Source organism: Rhinoderma darwinii, chromosome 1 (assembly GCF_050947455.1).
Source record: "Rhinoderma darwinii isolate aRhiDar2 chromosome 1, aRhiDar2.hap1, whole genome shotgun sequence".
Taxonomy (NCBI): Eukaryota; Metazoa; Chordata; class Amphibia; order Anura; family Rhinodermatidae; genus Rhinoderma; species Rhinoderma darwinii.
Genome location: NC_134687.1, coordinates 65,555,655 through 65,573,920, shown reverse-complemented (window position 1 = coordinate 65,573,920; position 18,266 = coordinate 65,555,655).

Below are 18,266 nucleotides of genomic sequence, written 5' to 3'. Positions count from 1 at the left end.
GAGCTTCCATGACGCTAAACCTAACTACGGTGATGGATCCCTAACGCTAAGCCTATCTACGGTGACCGATTCCTGACGCTAAATTCCCTGACACTATACCTAACTACGCTTTTTGACGGTTCCCTGACACTAACTAACCCTAATACTAAACTAACCAGTTAAATTGTCAAAATTGGCTAAACTAACTATTTTTATTTTTTTATTCTTATATATTTTTTTGGTTTGATATGTTTTATATTGAAAAAAATGTAACAAAAATCCCAAGGGACCAAGAAATTTGGTCCTGAAGACTGAAAAGTGGTCAGTGATAGGAGATCACTGACCAAAAAACATGGGTGGAACTCAAAGAGGAAGGGAACAGGAGTGGGTAGTGGATGGGGAGGTGGAAAGCAAAAAAAACGTTGTTTTTGAAACTTTTTTTCACTTTTTTAACTTCTTTTCTCTTCTGACTCTCTGCTTACAACCGCTCTCAACGCCTCGCTAACTCCAACAGGGCGTTCAGGGCGGTTGCAGCAGGATGTGAGGTCAGGGAGAGGAGGTGAAGAGACCGATCACTGCTATTGGTCAGTTACCCACTGACTAGCCAATAGCGGCGATCGGCGAGGCGGGACCATAGTAAATGGTCCCGGCACATTATGCTGTGATAGCCTGCTGTCAGAAACAGCAGCTATCACAGCTCAGGAACGCCGGGCTCGAGCACTCCTGTGCTGAATTAGACCGATCGCTGCTATTGGTTAGTTACTCACGGACTAGCCAATAGCGGCGATCGGCAAGGCGGGACCATAGTAAATGGTCCCGGCACATTATGCTGTGATAGCCTGCTGTCAGAAACAGCAGCTATTGCAGCGCATGAACGCGCCGGGCGCGAGCAACGCTGTGCTGATTGCAGGATGTACTATTAGGTCATGGAGCGCGAACGATACAGCTACCATGACCTAATAGTACTCCAGGAGCGCGAAGGGGTTAAACCCGAGACAAGCTCGATGGGCGTTGTTTTTTACTAGATTCAACTTTGTGGTCACCTATAGGGCTGGGTCTAAAAATATTAAAGCTGATACGCTGTCGAGTAGCTTCATGGCCAGTCCTCCTCCTCCGGAGGATCCTGCTTGTGTTTTGCCCCCAGGTATAATCATATCCTCTATTGATTCTGACTTATTCTCCGAAATTGCGGCTCATCAAGGTTCAGCTCCCGAGAACCTTCCTGAGAACAAGCTGTTTGTTCCCCTGCAATTCCGGCTAAGGGTACTCAGGGAGAATCATGTCTCTGCACTATCTGGCCATCCAGGCATCCTGGGTACCAAGCACCTCATTTCTATCAAGGGATAGTTCCCGAATGCAAGGGTACACACATTGATTTAGTGCCTACGCGTTTCAGACGTACACCACGTCCTTCCTCATGGCATGGCTTCCTCATGGCTTGTTTGCAAACAAGCCATGAGGAAGGACGTTGTGTATGTCTGAAACGCGTAGGCACTAAATCAATGTGTGTACCCTTGCATTCGGGAACTATCCTGTTTTAACCATTGAAATAAAATTGGAACAACGTTATATTTTAAACCGTACTGCGCTGGAACATCTGCTTCTGGTCTTTTTTCCTGTCTTCAACACCGTGTGCCGTCACGGCGATCCAGGCGCAGGGCGCAGTGAAAATCTGCGACAAGGTGAGCTGGAGCATCCCTCCCATAAATTGTTCTGAAAGTTAACCCTTGTGTAATGACGGGGGTAGGGAAACAGACAAGTGAGCCCTAATCTACCCGCCACTCAGTCCCTGCCTACTTGCAACGACCCACCCTAGGCGACGGGGTACAACTGGGCGACGGTCCCTACGCTCAATAAGTGCACAACAGACAAGGGTACACAGAAGCTGAGGGAAATGTGGCAGTTGCCCACGGCAACACCGTGAGCAACAAGAGTAGTGAACGAGCCGAGTCAAACCAGGAGTGTACGAGGTACCAAACGCAGAGCAGGAGAGTAGTGAACGAGCCGAGTCAAACCAGGAGTGTACGAAGTACCAAACGCAGAGCAGGAGAGTAGTCAGTAAGCCAGGGTCAATATGAAGCAGGGTCAAATAGTTCAAGAAGCTGCAGCAGGGCCAGGAAACCAAACGAGAAGAATCACAAGCAAGGAGGAACAGGAAAGGCAGGTATAAATAGACAGAGCTCCGTCCGGCCAGGCTGCGATAGGCTCTCCCACTCCTAAGCCTGCCATCCTGAGTGGTGGAAGATGGAGTCAGTCTCACAGACATAGAAGCAGGTGCAGACTGATTACGTATGGGCGTAGACACAGAAGCTGTGCCTGGCAGATCCTTTACACCTTGACCTTTGCCCGTCTTTCCTTTTCGGTTTTTACAGTATAAATGTTTGTACTGTCACCACTTCTTTATTCTTGTGATATTGTCTGAGGAAGGAGCTGGTTCGGCTCCGAAACGCGTCGCCTGTGTCACTTCAATTAAAGAATCTTCCATATAGATTGCTTTAGTTTTGTTCTTAAGTGCATAACACTGAAAACAAGTGGGAGAATGGAACCAGAAGGGAACAGCGCCTAACAAAGGGCTGTTTGTTGCTATTTTCACCTGGCAATTGTAATACTACAATACGCGTCATTTTATTAGATTGACAAAAGTTTTAAAAGAGGCCTTTTCTTTTCTCTTTGCTTTTTTTTTTCTCTTATGAAGGCATATCCTGTTTTCCCGAACCCAAAATTGGCAATACTGATATGCAGCTAAATACACAATTCTGCTGGAGCCCATGGTTACGGGGCAATCTTCTGTAAAAAATGGTCTTCTGGCACATGGCTGGTTGACTGGGCTAGATCAGGGCTCCCCAAAAATTTGACATGACTGGAATTGTTTCAAATTGTGGTTGCGGTTGAACTGTGGGGTATGGAATGGCGGACAAACGCATTCTGTTTTAACCAGACAACGAAAGTACAGTATTGGCTATTAATAAACTGACGTCTAGCTCTCTTCCTGTTTTGGCGTTGCTTAGATATTTAGTGTTGAAATGTTCAACTGTTAATTTGGTTTTCAGGGCATGCCATGTTCCGGGTGTGAATAATGATGTCGCTGATGCTCTTTCTCGCTTCCAGTGGCTTTGTTTCAAGGAATTGCATCCTTTGGCGGGCCAGGACGGCTGCCCGTGCCCTCCTTTCCTGCGGGACCTTCCGGTGAACAGTTAAAGGGGTTTTCCAATCCTTTTTTTAATCACTTAAACGCTTCTCAATTTACCTACTAATGCCCCCTGAATATCGTTATCTAAATTTTAATTTCTTAATTTACCATTGTTCTCTTTTGTTTACATTGAGAGGTTTGTTTACCTCTGTGTGTTCAGTGTCTTGCTCTTCCGGTCATAGAGTTCCTGGCATGCACCGCTTGGCGTCCCAGCATGCAATGCGCCGACAGCAGGGACTAATCACGCCTGCTACACCCAGCTATAAACATTTTCTAATCTCCGCTGCCATTTTACTGCTCTCATTAGATCAGTGAGAGCTAATGATAAACGTGCAACATATCAGTGCTGTACCAAACGACACTCTCTTACATAATGGTAAGAAAAAAACTTCATTTGACCCCAGAGGCGGAGTTCTAGAGTACAGCAGAACGCTAGTATAGGCTTTGCTCTGGGACTCTGTGGAATCCCCTGACATCACTGTCCATATATGGACAGTGTTGTCAGGGGCTTCCCCAGAACCAGAGTCCCGGGCAGAGCGCTAATATAGGCTCTTCTCCGGGACTCTGTGGAATCCCCTGACATCACTGTCCATATATGGACAGTGATGTCAGGGGCTTCCCCAGAGCTGAAGTCCCGGGTAGAGCGCTAGTACGGGCTCCGCTCCGGGACACATTACTGTCCATACATGGACAGTGATATCAGGGGCTTCCCCAGAGCCGGAGTCCTGGGCAAAGCGCTAGTACGGGCTCTGCTCCGGGACTCTGGGGAAGCCTCTGACATCACTGTCCATATATGGACAGTGTTGTCAGGGGCTTCCCCAAAGCCGGAGTCCTGTGCAGAGCGCTAGTATAGGCTCTGCTCCGGGACTCTGTGGAATCCCCTGAGTCCACTGTCCATATATGGACAGTGTGGTCACGGTCTTCCCCAAAGCCGGGGTCCCGGGCAGAGTGCTAGTATAGGCTCTGCTCTGTGGAATCCCCAGATATCACTGTCCATATATGGAAAGTGATGTCAGGAGCTTCCCTAGACCCGGAGTAGTATATGTTCTACTCCGGGACTCTGTGGAATCCCCTGATATCACTGTCCATATATGGACAGTGATGTCAGGAGCTTCCCTAGACCCGGAGTCCTGGGCAGAGCAGTAGTATATGTTCTACTCCGGGACTCTGTGAAATCCCCTAACATCACTGTCCTTATATGGACAGTGATATCAGGGGCTTCCCCAGAGCCGGAGTCCCGGGCAGAGCTCTAGTATAGGCTCTGCTTCGGGACTTTTTGGAATCCCCTAACCCAGCGCCGGAGTCCTTGTCAGAGCACTACTAGCAACTAGCTACTGGCTCCTGACATCACTGACATAATTTCTTCTGATAGTTTCCGTTCCGCTGTTCGGGAGAGGAAATGACGCGCAGGCGCTGTGATAGTGCAGGAGTGGGCATGCATGTTAGTGGGCATGCGTGGTAAACACTGCTAGTCTCTGAGCATGCGTGGTTTCGAATCCACGCTTGCTCAGAGACTAACAGTGTTTACCACGCATACCCACTCCTGTGCTATCACAGCCCCTGCACGTCATTTTCTCACTCCTAGCAGCAGACCGGAAACTATCAGAAGAAAGGGGGTATTCGCTCCACCACTTCCCTCAGTGTACAGTGACATCAGGAATGACGTACCAGTACATTGAGCCAGCCGGAAAACGGAACTCAGATCATGGACGGGTTAGTGCCGGAAGATTTTGCTACTGGAGACGCATCACGTTACCGGCGCTGGAATTGGGTGTTAGAAGATTAAATCAAGACGTAAGTATATTAGAAATTACATTATTTTTATATGTGCAGTGAAATAGAAATTAGTTAATTTGTTCCGGAAAACCCCTTTAAGATCTCTATTACAAAATTCGTTCACATTGTCGACTTGGAACGGTCATGGTAAAGCCTGGGCCGAATAGCTCTCCATTGCTCCTCTCAATGCTTTTCTTTCCTCTCAGTCTTGTTATCAGATTACGTTGGAATATTGGTATGTACTGAGAGATCGGGAAATATCGGCATTCGGGGTCTAAAAACGTTTGGCCTTTGCCTTAACCCCTTAGAGTCCAAGCCATTTATTTATTTTTCATTTTCGTTTTCCACTCTTTGCCTTATATGAGCCATAACTTTTTTATTTTTCCGTCAATGGAGTGGTGTGACAGCTTGTTTTTTTGTGCGTGAGGAGTTGTAACTTATATTGTCACCATTTAAAGTACCATATAATATACTGGGAAACTGAAAAAAAAATTCTATGTGGAATTGAAGAAACTGATTCCTCCATTTTCTTTTTGGTTTTGTTTTTACGTCTTTCAATGTGCGGTAAAAATGACATTTTACTTTATTCTGCTGGTCAATACGATTAAGGCGATACCAGATTTATATATATTTTTAATGTTTTAACACTTTTACAAAGAAAAGACTGTTAGGGTATGTTCACACGGGCTATTTTCGGCCGTTTTTCGAGATATAAACGGGCCGAAAAACGGCTGAAAAGTCGGAAGCAGAACGCCTCCAAACATCTGCCCATTGATTTCAAATGGAAAAACGGAGTTCTGTTCCGACGGGCCGTTTTTTTGCGGCCGTTTTAAAAAACGGCCGCGAAAAAAAAGTGCATGTCACTTCTTCAGCCGTTATTGGAGCCGTTTTTCCATAGACTCTATAGAAAAACCGCTCCAAAAACGTCGCAAAAAATGCTGCGAAAATCGCGTGCAGTGACAGGGATGCTGGCGTTTTTATATATTTTTCTTTTTACGGTGTTCACCGTGCGCATTAAATAATGCTATATTGTAATAATTCCGACTTTTTACAGATGCAGCGATACCAATTTTGTTTATTTTTTTACATTACTTCAGAGGAAAAAAGGGAAAAGGTTTTTTTTATTCACTTTTTTTATTTTTTTGTATTATTTTTCGCTACTAAAAACGTTATTTAACAATTTTTTTTACACAATCTATTATTCCCCCTAGGTCCCCCTAATGTATTGTAGCGTATAGTCATTTTTACAGACTTCTGTTAAACCCTGCCACAAGCAGGGCTTAACAGAGGCAGAGTGAAGGCAGTCCTGGGGGCCTTCATTAGGCCCCTGGGTTGCCATGACAAACATCGACACCCCACGATGGCGTTGTGGGTACGCCGATGAGCTGTCAGAGGAGGCCGCCCTCTCTCTAGCGCCTCAGATGCTGCGGTCGCGATTGACCGCATTTGAGGGTTTAAACGGCCAGGAACAGCGTGATCACTATTCCTGGATGTTAGTGCTGGGTGTCAGCTGTAATACATAGCTGACACCCACAGCGTACGGAGTGCGTGAGCGCGCTCCATACTTGTCCCCCTGCACCTTGACGGGCTTAAAACTATTGGGTATTGAAAAAGTAACAAAACTTTTTGTTTTTTGACAGGTTTTAAAAGGCAAAAAGTACATTAGATGTGTGTCGGTCGGTTTCCTATTTTTTACTTCAGCGTTTAATTGTTGTCATGCCTTCTGTTTGAAGGGTTTGAGTCAACATTATTTGCTTGCTCTTTTTTGCTAGCCTTTTTCGACGCATTGCATGCGAGGGAGTTGGTGTCAGAGTCTCGCGCCCACCCCTCAGGTTTGTTGTTCAAAGATGCAGTAGTACTAGAAGATTCGGTCAGAGTGCGTATACGTCGGTCGAACACGGACGTTTACAGCGAACATATATGGTTGTCCATTTTTAAATTGGATGCTTCCTTCTGCCCAGTTTAGGCGGTTAGAACTTGTATTTAGATTCGCCCTCCGGGTCCTTGTTTTTTATTGCATATCGATGGCTTACCGTTGTCCAAATACCAGTTCACTTGGGTTTTTAAGAAGTGCCCCAAGGCTGTAGTTGTCCCTCCATCTGAATTTGACACATTCTTTTATGATTGGCACGGCGACTAAGGTGTATGCTGCGGGTATGTCTGAGGGCGGCGTTAAGAAGTTAGGTAGATGAAAATCTGATTGTTTTAGACGCTATAGTCGTCCACACTTACTAATCTGTTGATTTTTATCCTCTTTCTCTACCTTTCCAGGCATTCGTAGACCTTCTGTATGGTTGGTTGGTCGGTCACTCATATATTTATTGGCAGCCCAGAGGGCCTCTTATCGACCCTGGCAGACTTAATTTGGGATTTACTCAAGCAGATATCTCCTGGAGAGGTGTAAGAGGTCTAAAGTGGCTACAAGTTCTGCCTGAGGTAATTGCTGTCAGCAAACTGACACAAGCTCCCACAGTTTTAGTTATTTAGGCGTGCGGCAACGATCTCTGTTCCACGAGAGTTGCGGAATTGATTTCTGTCATACGTTCTGATTTTGATTGTTTCGCTGACTTCTCAGATTTAGTAGTTGTGTAATCAGAGGTGGTTCCACGGGTACTATGGAAAGGCGGTAGAAATCATGCGTCTCCTGAAAGAACCCGTTGTTTGCTTAATGTGAGGGTGTCCAGACACGTTAGATCTAAGGCTGGGTTCACACGAGCATGTTACGTCCGTAAAGGACGGAACGTATTTCGGTCGCAAGTCCCGGACCGAACACACTGCAGGGAGTCGGGCTCCTAGTATCACAGTTATGTATGATGCTAGGAGTCCCTGCCTCTCCGTGGAATTACTGTCCCGTACTGAAAACATGATTACAGTACGGGACAGTTGTCCTGCAGCGAGGCAGGGACTCCTAGCATCGTACATAACTATGATGCTAGGAGCCCGGCTCCCTGCAGTTTGTTCGGTCCGGGACTTGCGGCCGAAATACATTCCGTCCTTTACGGACATAACATGCTCGTGTGAACCCAGCCTAAGGGAGGGGTGGGGATTTGCCATCGCCGGGTAGAAGGCGATAACAGGCAATTGATGCTGCAAGACTGTGTCCACTTGAACGACATTTGGCTTGGACATTTTCATGTCTGGTTTGCAGGATGCCATTGAGCAGGCGCTTTTTGTTCTTCTGGGAAGGGGGGGTGTCGGAGCTCATTGTAGGTTTACACCCGGCTTGGTTCGTGGTATTGGAAGAACCTTGTTCCTTTCGGTTATTGCATGTCACCTGACAAACCAACAAGGACATGCCCACCGTGGCTGCGGTAGCACGGCATGCGAGGTACCAAATAACGTTAATGTTAAGAAATATTTAACAGACGAGGTTCTCCATGCATTAATAAAGCTGTGGCCTACCCCCACTTTTTACCCACAAGAGTGTCTAAGAGTCTTTATTTACTATGATGTTAATTTTCCCCAGAAGCTATTATTTGTACCTGCAGTCTTATGTCTCCCAGGCTAATTAAACCTGGGGGCCACTGACTGTAGATCTATGTCCCCTTTAGGGATTACCCATGAGGCAACCCTCTGAGGGGGTTTAAATATAATTGGCCAGTGAGAAGCTCATCAGCGGGTGGTCCTAACACCTAATAAAACCAAGCTGACTGCTTCCTCCCCTTGTCCTCTTTCGGAAGAGTAACCCCCACCCACACTCCTATTTAGATATTTTGCAATTTATACTATTTTTTAGAGTTGGTTTTTGGGTTTTTTGTCCCCTGTTAAAGTGTATTTGATACTGTCTTTGTTTCTCTGATGTGACAGCTGGCGGTATTGGAAGAACCTTGTTCCTTTCAGTTATTGCAAATCACCTGACAGACCAACAAGGAAATGCCCACCGCCGCTGCTGTGGCACGGCATGCGAGGTGATATTTACCAAATAACCATGTTAATGTTATTAAATATTTAATGGACGAGGTTCTCCATACATTAATAAAACCGTGGCCTACCCCACTTGTCTAAGGCCCAGTTCACACAGAGTTTTTTTACGTGTCGGAAAAAGCACCAAAAAAGGCAGAAAATGTCTCCCATTGATTTCAATGGGAGGCGGACGTGTTTTTTTCCCGCGAGTGGTAAAAAACGCTCACGGTAAAAAGAAGCGACATGCCCTATCTTCGGGCGTTTACGCCTCTGACCTCCCATTGACATGAATGGGAGGCAGAGAAAGCGCATTTCGCTGCGTTTTGCCCATGGTGCTCAATGGGCACGAGTGAAAAACGCGGCCAACGGCGTGCAAAAAAACTCTGTGTGAACTCAGCCTAAGAGTCTTTATTTGCTGTGATGTTAATTACCCTCAAAAGTTATTTGTACCTGCAGTCTTATTGGAAACCATGAACAGTCCAATTATTGGCTGATCATAGTACTGACCACATTATAAATCTTGCAATTTACCATAACAGCGAGGCATCTGTCCATAGTGAGAATATGCAGAAAGATGTCTAAACACCTGTGGTAGGAAGCTTTTCGCTTCTCACCACTTGTATAATTCTTTTACAATTGCCTCTTACCAGCCAATTGTGTTGTTTAAAAAGAAGTGTGTACATTATAAAGCATTATGTATTATCTAACCTTTTATTACAAGTTATCTTGGAGTTGCATAGTGTAGCGTCCACGGCCGTGGACCGTCCGGGACTACTCAACCCCCGACAGCTGCAGCCATGGATCTGTGAGTGCAGGCCCGCATGTCCTCCCCAGGAGACGCCAGCGCTCACTTCTGCTCCGTTCTGCTGTGTCCCGTAGGGTGCGCGCGCACGCTCGTGTCAGGCCTTAAAGGGCCAGCAGGCGCACATGAAAATGATCACCCTGGACTATAAAAAGGGCTCTGCCCTTTCACTCATTGTCTGAGCGTTGTTGTGTTTACCCATGTTAGTCTTAGCAAATGGTCCCTTAGTGTTAATTTGTTCCCGTAGTTCCCATGCCCTGCTACCTGTATCCCGTGCTATATCTGTTCCTGTGCCTTAACTTGTTGGAGTCGTGTTGTGCCGCTGGTCACGACTGCTGATATACACCACATCTGGTGTCTACAAATTCATCTGTGCCGAGCCTACATTACTGTCTGGACTATTTAAGGTACTATTGTACTAGAACTGTTGTTTGGCCAGCTGCTACTCCGCTGCGGCGGTGCGGCATAGTGGGTCCACATACCCACGGATCGTGACACATAGCAAGCTTGGTCTCAATGGAATATTTAATTCCTCAAAAGTATATTTATATTTAACATATATATTTTTTCAAATTTCATTCTTTTAAAGGGTCCGAAAACTACTCACTGTTGCAACGGAAGATACAGGGCAGCAGTACAGAAAGTACTGCTAGAATTAGACATCACATCCATATGTTTTTGTTAACCATCATACAGGTTAACTGAAAACATTTTTCTAATGTGAAGTTGGTCACTCTTTTGCTGCTGTTAGAGACTCAACTCAAGTAGGACATATCCACTAATATCTTGTTACATAGCTGTGGAGATTTGCCTTCATTCAGCTGCAAGAACATTACTGAGGTGAGCACTGATGTTGGATGATAAGGCCTCCCACTTCTCTTTCTACTCTGGTTAGAGCCTATGTGTGCTGTCCTCTGAAGGGAGTAGTACACACCGTTGTAGGAAATCTTCAGTTTCTTGGCAATTTCTCGCATGGAATAGCCTTCATTTCTAAGAACAAGAATAGACTGTCGAGTTTCACATGAAAACCCTCTTTTTCTAGCCATTTTGAAAGTTTAATCGAACCCACAAATGTAATGCTCCAGATTCTCAACTAGCTCAAAGGAAGGTCAGTTTTATAGCTCCTCTAAATAGCAAAACTGTTTACAGCGGTGCTAACATAATTGCACAAGGGTTTTCAAGTGTTTTCTAATCATCCATTAGCCTTTTAACACAGTTAGCAAACACAATGTACCATTAGAACACTGGAGTGATGGTTGCTGGAAATGGGCCTCTATACACCTATGTAGATATTTCATTAAAAACCAGACGTTTGCAGCTAGAATAGTCATTTAGCACATTAACAATGTATAGAGTGTATTTCTGATTAATTTAATGTTATTTTCATTTAAAAAACTGTGCTTTTCTTGCAAAAATAAGGAAATTTTTAAGTGACCCTAAACTTTTGAACGGTAGTGTATATATATTCCATCATCTGACTGTTATCATGCCATGTCGTCCCTGCTTGCCATCCCCTGATAGTGATCATCGCCCATCATCCGTTTGTTCCCATCATGCGTCCGACATCATTATCTTGTTACCATCCCTAACTTCAATTGTTGAGTTCCTGTTTCTTGTATTCCTGTTGCCTGTCAGTATTGTAGTGCTTGTTCTATAATTCCCTTCGCTTCAACTGTCCGGTTGGTTCACAATTCACCCCTACTGTAAGTCCTGGGGATTGCCATAGGTGAAGCCTTGTTCTGCTGTCTTGTGGCCAGCCAACGTTGTTACACCTATTAGCTCGATTTTTGTAATTATGAACATTTTCCTTTAGGGCCCTTCATTTATGCATGGGAACAATGTTAAGGCAGTTCATCACTTCAGGGAACTCTTCCCACTGCTTCATAGCACAAGGGTGTTGTGCATTATACCACTTCAGCTGATGCCCGCACATTGAAACTTTAAAAGTCTTTGAAACTTTGAACATTCTTAAACTACAAGCATATCTGCTTGTTCTATGCAACTCTTGTGGTTAAAATGGGTGTACCTACTAATTAGGTTGGTCTACCTGCCATGTAGTGTATATGAGTATTGTACTTCAACATAGATGATAAAATATTCAAACTTATTTTTAATTGGAGAATCACTTTAATTGAGACATGTTTTAATATCTATAAAATATTTATTGGCAATTTTTTTGTAGAATATGCATCAATTTATTAGTTGTGTTTTATGTTTTTTGTAATATAGCATACATTTATGTAAAGTACAGCCTTAAGCATGATAGGAACACCGAAGCCTATGTCTATTCTGGGATTGTAATTTTCAGTTGTTTCCTTACATATTATCTGTGATGTCTGTTATTATGTTATATTCTCTCACTTATACATTTTTGCATAACTTTTTCACATACGTGACTTATGTGAGAACACAGCACTGATAAGCTAAGAGCATGCTACTGCTTAGAAATGAAAGGAAATCGATCAGAAGAAATTTATCCAAGACCCTTTACTGTACATTAAATTTCATCTGGCCCTTTAATACTAGATTCAGGATTGTCATGCAGACTAATACCGCCTGATACCAAACAAGTCCATGTGAATGAGGCTTTAGGGCAGGGCTACATGCGGCCAACGATGCTGTTCTGTGAGGCCCCCAGCCTTCTCTGGCATTCCATTATTTGGGGACTCCTCTCTGTTCGGCACCCCATAGTGGAAGAGATGAAGTGGAGGTGGATGCGCGTGAATGCTGCTCTTTCCATTGTAGTTTATGGTAGGTGCTACCATAAACTACAGTGGAGATAGCTGTGCTTATGCGTGGCCTACTCAATCTTTTCTCTTTAGAGGGCCGAACAGGGGTAGCAGGGAACCCCCATACTTCTGATAAGTAGACGTTCCAGAAGTGGAATTCCTACCTATCGGACATTTATAATAATAATATAATAATAATTTTTATTTATATAGCGCCAACATATTCTGCAGCACTTTCCACTTCAGGGGATACACTGTACAGACAAAATCCGAAATTACATATTGACAAAACTAATTTACAACTCAAACAAGAGGAGTGAGGACCCTGCTCGCAAGAGTTTACATTCTATGAGGAAATAAGGGAGACACAAAGTGTAAAAAATGCTTAAAGAGGCTCTGTCACCAGATTTTGCAACCCCTATCTGCTATTGCAGCAGATAGGCGCTGCAATGTAGATTACAGTAACGGTTTTATTTTTAAAAAACGAGCATTTTTGGCCAAGTTATGACCATTTTCGTATTTATGCAAATGAGGCTTGCAAAAGTACAACTGGGCGTGTTGAAAAGTAAAAGTACAACTGGGCGTGTATTATGTGCGTACATCGGGGCGTGTTTAATACTTTTACTAGCTGGGCGTTGTGTATAGAAGTATCATCCACTTCTCTTCACAACGCCCAGCTTCTGGCAGTGCAGACACAGCCGTGTTCTCAAGAGATCACGCTGTGTCGTCACTCACAGGTCCTGCATCGTGTCAGACGAGCGAGGACACATCGGCACCAGAGGCTACAGATGATTCTGCAGCAGCATCGGCGTTTGCAGGTAAATCGATGTAGCTACTTACCTACAAATGCTGATGCTGCTGCAGAATCAACTGTAGCCTCTGGTGCCGACACGATGCAGGACCTGTGAGTGACGTCACAGATCTGGACTGCCAGAAGCTGGGCGTTCTGAAGAGAAGTGGATGATACTTCTCATCAGAACGCCCAGCTAGTAAAAGAAGTAAACACGCCCCGATGTACGCACATAATACACGCCCAGTTGTACTTTTACTTTTCAACACGCCCAGTTGTACTTTTGCAAGCCTCATTTGCATAAATACGAAAATGGTCATAACTTGGCCAAAAATGCTCGTTTTTTAAAAATAAAAACGTTACTGTAATCTACATTGCAGCGCCGATCTGCTGCAATAGCAGATAGGGGTTGCAAAATCTGGTGACAGAGCCTCTTTAAGTACAATGGTCCAGCCATCTTTTATACATATGGGTTAGTACATAAAGCTGCATGAGCCGGTCACCAGCCAGTGTCAGTGTATGACAAACAAGAAGTGCATTAGGGTGCAAGGAGTGTGGAGGATACTGCTGAATGAAGGGGCCTCATTACTACACCGCATTCCAAATTATTATGCAAATGTTATTTTTCGCTGATTTTCCTAAATAGTCGATGCAAATGACAGTCAGTATAATGTTCAAGCCATCAACCGTTGGAGTATAATGCAAATTTTATTGAACAAATCTCCTAATGATAACAGATTTTTTTTTTTCGAAGTAAAAAAACTCAAAATGCACTGTTTCAAATTATTATGCACAACAGAGATCAAAACATTTTAAAGGTTGTAAAGAGAACTAAAATGGTTGAATTTGCAGCATCAGGATGTCGTATTTACAGAAATCAAAAGCTCCTTCAATAAAAAAAAAACTTAACAGGTCAAGTTACATGTTAACATAGGACCCCTTCTTTGATATCACCTTAACAATTCTTGCATCCATTGAATTTGTGAGTATTTGGACAGTTTCTGCTTGAATATCTTTGCAGGATGTCAGAATAACCTCCCAGAGCTTCTGTTTTGATGTGAACTGCCTCCCACCCTCAAAGATATTTTGCTTGAGGATTCTCTAAAGGGTCTCAATAGGGTTGAGGTCAGGGGAACATGGGGGCCACACCATGAGTTTCTCTCCTTTTATGCCCATAGCAGCCAATGACACAGAGGTATTCTTTGCGGCATGAGATGGTGCATTGTCATGCATGAAGATAATTTTGCTACGGAAGGCAAGGTTTTTCTTTTTGTACCACGGAAGAAAGTGGTCAGTCATAAACTCTACGTACTTTGCAGAGGTCATTTTCACACCGTCAGGGACCCTAAAGGGGCCTACCAGCTCTCTCCCCATGATTCCAGCCCAAAACATGATTCTGCCACCTCCTTGCTGACGTTGCAGCCTTGTTGGGACATGGTGGCCATTCACCAACCATCCACTACTCCATCCATCTGGACCATCCAGGGTTGCACGGCACTCATCAGTAAACAACACGGTTTGAAAATTAGTCTTCATGTATTTCTGAGCCCACTGCAACCATTTCTGCTTGTGAGCATTATTTAGGGGTGGCCGAATAATAGCTTTATGCACTCTTGCAAACCTCTGGGGGATCCTACACTTTGAGGTTCGCGGGACTCAAGAGGCACCAGCGGCTTCAAATACCTGTTTGCTTCTTTGCAATGGCATTTTAGCAGCTGCTCTCCTAATCCTATTAATTTGTCTGGCAGAAACCTTCCTCATTATGCCTTTATCTGAACGAACCCGCCTGTGCTCTGAATCAGCCACAAATCTTTTCACAGTACGATGATCACGCTTAAGTTTTCTTGAAATATCCAATGTTTTCATACCTTGTCCAAGGTATTGCACTATTTCACGCTTTTCGGAAGCAGAGAGATCCTTTTTCTTTCCCATATTGCTTGAAACCTGTGGCCTGCTTAATAATGTGAAACGTCCTTCTTAAGTAGTTTTCCCTTGATTGGGCACACCTGGCAAACTATTTATCACAGGTGTCTGAAATTGATTGCAATGATCCAAAGAGCCCTAAGACACAATACCATCCATGGGTTTCATTGAAAAACTAATAAATAAATGTTTATGACACTTAGATCCAATGTGCATAATAATTTGGAACACGGTGTAATGTAAAGGGGGGGCCAGGGAAAGGAGTTAGATTAGGGAATGTTATAGGCCGGTCTAAAACTGTGGAAGTTGGGAATTAATCTGATTGTCTGGGGTAGCGCATTCCAGAGGACTGGTGCAGCAAGAGAAAAATCTTGGAGACGGGAGTGGGAGGTTCGGATTATGGCAGATGTTAATCTGAGGTCGTTGGCAGAACATAGAGCGCGAGTAGGGTGGTAAATAGAGATGAGGGAGGAGATGTAAGATGGTGCAGCATTGTGGAGAGCTTTGTGGGAGAGAGTAATAAGTTTGAATTTAATTCTGAAGAGTATGGGCAACCAGTGCAGTGACTGGCAGAGGGTAAAGGCATTGGTGTAGCGGTCCAGTGCAGTGACTGGCACAGGGTTGAGGCATTGGTGTAGTGGTCCAGTGCAGTGACTGGCAGAGGGTAGAGGCATTGGTGTAGCGGTCCAGTGCAGTGACTGGCAGAGGGTAGAGACATTGGTGTAGCGGTCCAGTGCAGTGACTGGCAGAGGGTTGAGGCTGGCTGCTGAATTAAGGATCGATTGGAGATGGGGAGTTTAGTGAGTGAAAGACCGATTAGTAATGAGTTACAGTAGTCAAAACGAGAGTGAATCGGAGCAATAATGAGTTTTGTCTGTTTCCACAGTAAGGAAAGGGCTCATTCTGGAGATGTTTTTAAGGTGAAAGTGACAGGAGCGTGTTAGTGATTGAATGTGTGAAGTAAAGGAAAGGTCTGAGTCAAAAATAACCCCAAGTCAGTGGGCGTGCTGCCTGGGAGTTATGGTAGTGCCACACACTGAGATGGAGACATCAGGGTTAGGTAGGTTAGTAGATGGTGGGAAAACAAGGAGCTCAGTTTTAGAAAGATTCTGTTTCATATAGAGAGAGGACATGATGTTAGAGACAACGGACAGACAATCACTGATGCTTTGTATTAGGGCAGGTGTGATGTAATGGGCAGAAGTATATAATTGGGTGTCATCAGCGTAGAGATGGTACTGGAAGCCAAATCTGATGATCTGATGATGGTTTGTCCAATAGGGGCTGTGTAGAACGAAAACAGAAGCGGACCTAGGACTGATCCCTGAGGAACCCCGATAGCAAGGGAAAGAGGAGAAGAAGTAGAACCAGCAAATGACACACTGAACGAGCGGTTAAAGAGATAGGAGGAAAACCAAGAGAGAGCAGTGTCTTTAAGGCCAATAGAGTGGAGCATGTTAAGTAGGAGTTTGTGGTCTACAGTGTCAAAGGCTGCAGAGAGATCCAGAAGAATCAGGAGAGAGTATTTGCTGTTAGATCTAGCCGCGAAGAGATCATTTGAGACTTTAGTAAGGGCAGTTTCTGTGGAGTGCAGAGTAGGGAAACCAGATAGTAAGGGGTCTAGAAATGAGTTATTAGAGAGATAGCGAATAAGGCGAGAGTAGACCAAGCGTTCCTGGAGTTTGGAGATGAAGGGCAGACTGGTCGGTAGTTAGCAGCGCTGGACGGGTCCAGAGTTGGTTTTTTCAGTAATGGATTTATAACGGCATGTTTAAAAGAGGGAAAGATACCAGAAGAAAGGGATAGGTTAACATTTTAGCCAGGTGACTTGTGACAACTGGGGAGAGGGACTGGACGAAGTGTGAGGGGATAGGATCACTAGGGCAGGTAGTAGGACGAGAAGAAGAAAGGAGTCTAGAGACTTCTTCTGTTATTGGGTCAAATGCTGAAAGTGAAGAAGAGGGAGTGCGGGAGGGAAGGGGATCGATGTTACTAGGGGACTGGGAGATAATATCATGCCGGATGTTGTCAATTTTAACTTTAAAATAAGTGGCCTGGTTTTCAGCACAGATCTGTGATCAATGTCTGCATTTTAGGACTAAGGAGGGAAAAGTATCAAAGAGATGTTTTGGATTATTAGATAGTGTGGAGATGAGAGAGGTGAAATAGACTTGCTTGGCGCGGTGAAGGGCAGAGTTGTAAGTTCTCAGCATAAATTTGTAATGGAGGAAGTCTGCTAAAAAGTGCAATTTTCTCCACAGACGTTCGGCACATCTCGAGCACCGCTGAAGAAAGCGGGATTGAGGTGTGTGCCAGGGTTGTGGACATCTTTGCCAGATAGTTTGGAGTATAGGGGGGGCTGCTTCATCCAAAGCATTTTTGAGAGTGTTATTGTAAAGTTTGGCAGCCAGATTGGGACAGGAGAGGGAAGTGATAGGGAACAATAGACTGTATGAGTTTTTGAGTGTTAATGGCATGTAGATTTCTGTATGTCTGATACGTAGGCATGTCCTGTAGAGGCAGAGAATTTTTGATAGTAAAGGAGAGAAGATTGTGGTCAGAGAGTGGGAGAGGAGAGTTAATAAAGTCAGAAACTGAGCAGAGACGGAAGAAGACCAAGTCAAGTGAATGCCCGTCTTCATGTGTAGGAGAGTTAGTAAGTTGTGACAGACCTAGAGAGGAGGTTAAAGATAGAAACTGGGAGGCAGATGGGGAGATTGGGTTATCAATGGGGATGTTGAATTCACCAATGATGAGAGTGGGTGTTTCAGATGATAGGAATTGTGGGAGCCAGGCAGCAAAATTTATGGTATATACTGACAATGTGTCTCAGATATGAATACCCATTTAAAAGTAGTATTGCGGAACTTGAGAGTGGCACAATCTGACATTGTGAACCTCGGACAAAAAAATCCTGTTTACCCCTGCTTTAGGGCGCATTAGTCCTTCTTGACTGCAGCATTGTGTGAATCTATGGACCTAAAAACATAAGGCCCAACGCTGTTGAAAATAAATATTTCTTTCCTTCTTTGTCAAGTGGTCCCTGTTTTCTTTTTTACCAGCTCACTAATTTTTCATGAATACAGACCTACTAACTGAGTCTATTAGGCCTAATTCACATCTGCGTTGGAGGCTCCATTAAGGAAACCAAACAAAATCCATTAAAGTCAATTG